Source organism: Carassius auratus, unplaced genomic scaffold (genome assembly GCF_003368295.1).
Source record: "Carassius auratus strain Wakin unplaced genomic scaffold, ASM336829v1 scaf_tig00217063, whole genome shotgun sequence".
NCBI classification, from domain to species: Eukaryota; Metazoa; Chordata; class Actinopteri; order Cypriniformes; family Cyprinidae; genus Carassius; species Carassius auratus.
Genome location: NW_020528875.1, coordinates 37,612 through 45,000, shown reverse-complemented (window position 1 = coordinate 45,000; position 7,389 = coordinate 37,612). Strand labels below are relative to the sequence as shown.

The 7,389-nt window shown below is 34.9% G+C and overlaps 1 pseudogene; it reads left to right on the top strand.

Annotated features, from left to right (window-relative positions):
• Nucleotides 1–661: 661 nt before the first annotated feature.
• LOC113099834 (cytokine receptor common subunit gamma-like) lies at nucleotides 662–6,867 on the top strand (annotated as a pseudogene).
• Nucleotides 6,868–7,389: the final 522 nt, after the last annotated feature.

The window sequence follows — 7,389 nt, the reverse complement described above, 5'->3', positions numbered from 1 at the left end:
TAGTCTATTAGCAGAATTTACCCTGTAGGGTGAAGCAATAGACCAAAATGACGGAAAGCACTTTGAATCATCTGTCGGTGTTTAAAAATAAATCAGTAAATGACGGAAATATTTCTGTTAATGCAACCTTTGCAATAAATGCAGTTTTAAAGTCAGCAGTTTGTTTGGGAGGCTTGCCAAGATGATTTTATTTAGCAAAAAATCTGCTGCATACTCTGCCACCAAATGTCTAAAGAAGTAATAACTACATATATATGTCTCCCGATGGCAATCATTTAAACCGCAGAAGTGATACTCCTCAGGAAATGGTGAAATTTTCCAGTAACCCGTCGCCTGAAGAGTTGACAATATTCAGATGCTTATTTTCCAGAAAGGCTTCTCTGTGGCCGTGATGTGCTCACACAACCAAAGACAGTTTGACACAACTTGAGCTTACAACACTTTCAGTTCAGTTTCTCCATATAATGACTAAATCAAAATGCTCTAAATATTTGTATTTAATTTTAACCAGAAAGCCTGTATAAAATTGTGATTTAGACTGGAAATTTCCTGTATGTAGATATTTCTTTGCAGTCCTTACAGACAGAGCATATAGCTGTACTGTGCCATTTATATATTACATAATTCATTATAATGAAAAATAAATTAAAGTGCATTTAAGTGTTAACTATCTTGTTTTTCTCTTCTCTTCTTTACCCAGAAATGGTCTTATCATAAATCTGGACTATATTAACTGTACATGGACTGAGCATGAGCACAATTACACTTTCAGGAGCAGGTGCATATGTTAAAATAGAAAACCTGCATTTTTGGATGAAAGTTTCAGAACTGACAACAGCATGTGTTTTCTTTCTTAGGTTTACTCCTAGAGAAACTCTGGATTGTCCAGAATATCTCAGGATTGATGGTGTTAACGTGGGCTGTGTATTCCCCTACAAAACACCACAGCGGTTTAATACATTAGAAACACGGCTGTACAGTGACGATGGAGGTTTGGTGACAGAGCAGGAGCATTATCTCAAAACATATGGTATTAGAAATGATTCATATTTATTATGACTTGACATTAATTGACCAGTTGATGAATTAAAACTCTATATACTGTGTTGCTAATCAGTGAAGCTTTCTCCTCCGATCAACCTGTCTGTGGTGGAGAAAAAAGACACTGAACTGTGGCTATACTGGGATTTTACAAAGAACAACGGCTGTTTTGAGAGTGAAGTTCGTTACAGGACAGACAACAATGTGTGGAAGGTAAGACATTTGTTTTATGAAACTAAACCTAGCCACACTGTAAAAAATTACTGATGCAAAAAGTTGTACAAATGAGGAAATACATGTTGGCTCAACATAATTGTTGTGTCAAAAAAGAAAAATATGTTTGGTCAATGATTGCATGATTTCCATGATTGTACTACAAAATGTTCATCAAGAGAAAATAAATAATTGTGTTGAGAGAACTTTTAACATTGCACAAAAAATATTATGTTGGCCGAGCAAGAGGGAACAGTGTCAATCGTCTGAGCATGCGCAAATGAGTTCTAACAGGCGGCAGGCTGGAATTTCCCCCACCACGAGTCACGACATTGCACTGGTGAGTACTTTGTGCTGCGAGTTAATGAGCAAATTTAGGTTAAGAATATATCGATTGTCTATCAACAAAGTTTGAAATAGCTTTATTGTGAGTACCTACAGTGATTAGCAGTGCTGGAAAATAACATGTTTAACTCATAAAGCTTAGCATTCCTTTCCAACTGGCATGTGATTTAAAGTCGACCCTAACGGTTAAGCATGACATGTTCCCGTTTAATATTTTTAAATTGTCAATATTTTCAAATTCAATTTGCATTTTGGCTAATGATATGTATGATAATTGACTGTAACAGACAGCTAGTCTTGACAACTTGTGCTTTTGCTATCACAGAGTGACTGATAATTTAGGCTAACATTAGTTCTAACAGTTAGTTGGCATTCAAAGCACGTGTGCCTTCGTGTTAGCAGCTAGTACTTTGCACAAAGCCTCCTTTTGCAAGAGTGAAATAACATTTCAGTCCGATAAAAATAAATAAATAAATAAAAATTGTGCTAACACAAATAAATAGCTGCTAATGTTATCAGATTTGTAAGCTGTTTAACGTTATCAGTTTTCCAACGGTTACATGTTTCCATTTAATATTTTTAATGGTCAATATTTTCAAATTCCATTTGCATTTTGGCTTATGATATATATGATAATTGACTGTAACAGACAGTTAGTCTTGACAACTTGTGCTTTTGCTATCACAGACCGACTGATAATTTAGGCTAGGAAATAATTTGCTTTGCTTTTAATTGTTTGCTTCTGAATTGCTTCTTTCATTACCCACGGGTTTGTGCTGAATTCTTCCGCATCTACCGTATTGACCTGAAGTCAGCCATTCCTGACATCGTTGGACAATCACACCCAGGGGTTGCTAAAGATGTACAGAGCCAAAGCAAGACAGGGAAGGTGGAACAACTGGATGCCCAGGTATGTTAATCATTTCTTTGTATAAAATATAACAGTGTTAAACAGTGTAACATAATTTGCTGATACCTGTTTAAGAGACGAAACTGCCAACAGCTCACTGCTCCACAAAAACTTAACTGCAAAACTCAACATTTTAATTTCAAGGTTTGAGATCTATTTTAGGACTGTTAGAAAACCACTCTCAGTATCTAACCTAAGTAGACTCTGGGAATGTTATTCCAACAGTCTTAAAGGGATACCCCACTGACATTCTTCTAAATATCTTCCTTCTGTTCAGCAGAAGAAAGAAATTCATACAGGTTTGAAACAACATGAGGGTGAGTATATGATGACAGAACTTTCATTTTTCGGTGGAGTATCTCTTTAAGGGATCTGTAGACTTGCTGCACTTGTTAGCTGATTATCCCCCGCAGATTGTAATCTTAATGTATTTCAGGTAACTATTTCATGAAGTTGGTTGAAATGATGCCCAATGGTGAAAAGAGTAGGTGATCCTAAACTGTTGGTAGAGTATATGTGTAACCCCTTTGTTAATTAAGTGACTTAATAATGTCTTATTGATGGTCTTTTTGGCAGACCACAGATCTAACTACTTCTAGAAGGTCTGCTGTTCCTCGTGGTCTTCCCCTGTACTTGAGAGAGCCAGCTTCAATTTCAAAGACTATTAAGGTAATTAATTTGAATATCTTTATTATGGTATAACTGTTTGTGATGCAGTAGTGATTGCATAAGACATTATGCTTTCAGTCTGACACTAAAAGTCATTTACTGTGTTTCACAGGATACTGAGGCACTGGGGCCACACACAAAGGCCATGAAAATGGGGATCCTGGAAGTGACTGACAGTTTTACCAACTCAGGACCATATCCCACAGTGGTCAATGTGACTGTAGTACTGGAGGAGGAAGTTGTCATGGACAATCTGGGAGACTTCACAAATGCTCTCATGATGCTTGTTTTGGCACTGGTTGAATACTTGTGTATATTTTACTTGAGCCTAACAGGCAAGTTCATATGTATTTAAATAAATACATAAAATGTTCTTTATCAAAGCATAGTGTGTAATTTATTTGAAATAATGAAAAATAGACTACTTTGACCAAGATTAAATATTTAATACAACATTTTATTTCAATTGAGTCTGCTTGTTGGCTTGTTGTTTAGTCAACAGAAAATATTTAATTGACACAACATTATATTTCAAGTTCAGTCTACATGCAGGGGTAGTCAGCACAACTCAAAAAAGTTGGTTTCCGCAACTTAAATTGGGCCAACTAAAAATTTTAGGTGCAACGGGTCACTAGAAATTTTTATGTTGGAGAGGCATATTTTTTTTTACAGTGCACATTTGAAGCACATGGACGTTGTATAGGTATAATTTCATATGGCCCCGAATGGCTTAATGATTTATGAGAAACATACTGAAATCACATTAAAATAAATGTACAAAAGTGGTTTTATATACACAGAAATCATATCGAATGCCTCTGTGTCTCTCAATATGCTGCATATGATTTTCTGTATCATCCGCACCACCAGGATGTGCTGTTTTTATTTCAAATCAAAGCTAAAAACATGTAGAACTGTGCAACAACGTTGACAAAAAGAATTACTGAATAAAGTCGTTATTTTAGTTTTCTTCACTTACAAAAAGTGTCCCCATCGTTTCACATAACCCAGATTGGCACGTCTGATGGCAGATGGAGTATTCTGATGATGACTTTCATACCTTTCTGGACCTTGACACTGTAATTTACTTGGCAGTCTATGGGACAGTCTCAGTCCTTCCGGTTTTCATCTAAAATATCTTAAATTGTGTTCTGAAGATGAAGAGAGCTTTACAGGTTTGGAACAACATGGGGGTAAGTGATTAATGACCAAAATGTTCAGTTTGGGGTGGATTAACCCTTTAATGAATGACAGGTATACTTCTTTACATTATAATTTGCCCTTTCCTGGTGTATATGACCAATATTAAATAATTTAGAAGAATTTTAAGAATTGGAATGTTTTGCAGAATGTGGACTGATTTTATTATACCTTTCTATTGGTCTTCAGAAATCATTATAATATGCTGATTTGCTGCTCAATTAACATTTCTGATTATTTTCCAATGTTTAAAACAATTGTGCTGCTTTTACATTTTATGGGTAAATTAATACTTTTATTTAACAAGGTTGCATTAAATAAATTTAAGTGACAGTAAAGATATTTATAGGCCACTTATAGATTATTTATATTTCAAATAAATGTTGTTCTTTACCAAATAAAGTTTCACAGCCTTCACAAAAATATTAATCCAAAACAGTTTTCAGTAGGCCTATTGATAATAATAAGAACCATCAGTAATAAACTGATCACAAATAATAACTGAAAATAATTAAGCAGCAAATCAGTATATTATTCAGATTTCTGAAGATCATGGGACACTGAAGACTGGAGTAATGATGCTGAAAATACAACTTTAATCAGAAATAATTAATATTTTAAATTATATTTAATAGAAAAAAACTTTTTTTGTGTGTAATCGGCCCTATTTCATAATATTAATATTTATTGTAGTGTTGATCAAATAAATTCAGTCTTCTTTCAGAAAACGAATAAATAAAAAGTCTTAATTATTTCAAACATTTGATCGCCAGTGTGTAATGCATGTGAAATAGCAAATTATATTTTAATAGATAATAGGAAATATATATTACTTTTCTAATCACTGCAACAAAATTATTCACATTTACAATGCTCTAGACAGAATACATTTGACAATTATTAGTATTAGTAGTACTTTTTTTAAACAAATTACTTACAGAAGAAGTCCTGAATAGAGCTTTACAAACATTCACTCCTAAATTAAATTGTGATGAATAGCATAGCATTAAGAAATTGAAAAGGCCAGTAGTAGTTTGTATCCCTGAAAACTTATGTTTGTCTTTTAACATTTTCTTATCGTAAACAGAGTTGGCAAGTATTGCTGAATTGTCTCGCCATTCAGCTGCTTACATCTTACCTCAGCTTGCATTCAAGTGGTGCACTGCTCAGCTTCTGTGAACAGTAAATCCTGCCTTCTTCGATTTGATTGGCTAATTCAAACATTTTGACATTGACGAGCGCTTTTGAGCCAGTACACTGAGCCAAAGCACACTAAATTAATTTTAATATTTGACTCAAGTGGGCCATGCAGGCCATTCATCTGAGCCGATGGACGTACATTTTTTATAATTTATTATATATATATATATATATATATATGTATTTACGCAATGGGCCAGCCCACATTGGTCAAAACTCCACTGGGAAAAATCCTGGTGCTCCAGATGGCCAGTCCGTCACTGATTGTGTGAATTATTCAATGACTCAGTCATGAGAACATGCCACTTGTTTCTTTCCTGTAGTGATCATTGTAAAAGACAGTCACTAGTCTCCACCTATCGGCTTAATGATGTTACATGTGGAATAATACATTCAGTACAAAGTCCACAAATAATAATAATAGTCATTAGCATTTTTAAAAATGAACTTGTTACTGTGCCATATGTTATATCTTGTTGGGTCTGTTTATTAAATGTTAAAGTGATTTGCTGAGATAACATAAAGTCCCAGTGCTTGACGACTAGACTAATGAATTTCAAAGACCATGTTGTTCAAATTGTTCTTGTAATGCATTCTCAACCTGTGGTCGTCTGACAACCAAATTCAAAACGGCAAAGTTTACATCTCTCTTCCCTAGAACACCACTCCAGGCCCCAGGACCTCCTTCAGTTTGCCTTTTCCTTCCAAAAAACGCTATGAGTTCCTGGTCAGGGCTCGTATAGGGTTATTAGGTGGAGAGTCCAAGTTTTGGAGTGACTGGAGTGAGCCTGTCTACTGGGGATCTTAAAAGACCAACGACACCTCAGGTAACTTAGGCCGTATTACACACACACACACACAAACACATGTTTATTTTTGTGAAAAGTGGGGACATCCCATAGGCGTAATGGTTTTTATAATGTAGAAACTGTATATTCTATCGCCCTTCACCAACCCTACCCCTAACCCTCACAGGAATCTTTGTGCACTTTTACTTTCATTCTGTATGATTTATAAGCGTTTTGAAAAATGGGGACATGGGTTATGTCCTCATAAGTCACCCTCTCCTTGTAATACCTGTGTCATACCCATGTCATTATACAGAGTTGTGTCCTGATATGTCACAAAAACAAGAGCACACACACACACACACACACACACACACACACACACACACACACTATCATTCTCATTCTCACACTTTCTCATAAAAAGCACTTGCTAATAAAAAGCTTTCCTTAATAGGTTTGTCCATTCTTCCAATTGATTCAAGTTCACAGTCACCCTGACTAGTACCATTTAAATTTTCAAGTAATTTTACTGTATAGTTTTGGAGAAAATTAATGACAAAATCACTCTAAAAAACAAAGTGCATTCTAGCATTTGCACCATTACCCATTTTCAAACACTCATCATTTTTTTCTTTATAGGTTTGCTCATTCTTTCAATTGATTCCTGTCCACAGTCACCCTGACTATTACTGTAATAATTTTCAAATATTTTTACTGTACAGTTTCACAGAAAATCAAAGGCAAATTCACCCCAAGCATCTAAATGCATAATCACTTTTGCATCATGTCCCATTTCAAACCCTCATAAAAACATTTTCTTTAGAGGTGTTCTCGTTCTTTCAGTTGATTCCTGCTCACAGTCACCCTGACTATTAACGTATTCATTTCCAAGTCATTTTACTGTATAGTATTGGAGAAAGTTAAAGGCAAATACCTCAAGCATGAGTGCATAAGACTTTTATATTGTCTCATATTCAAACCATCATAAAAATCTTTACTTTTTAGGTTTGCTTGTTCTTT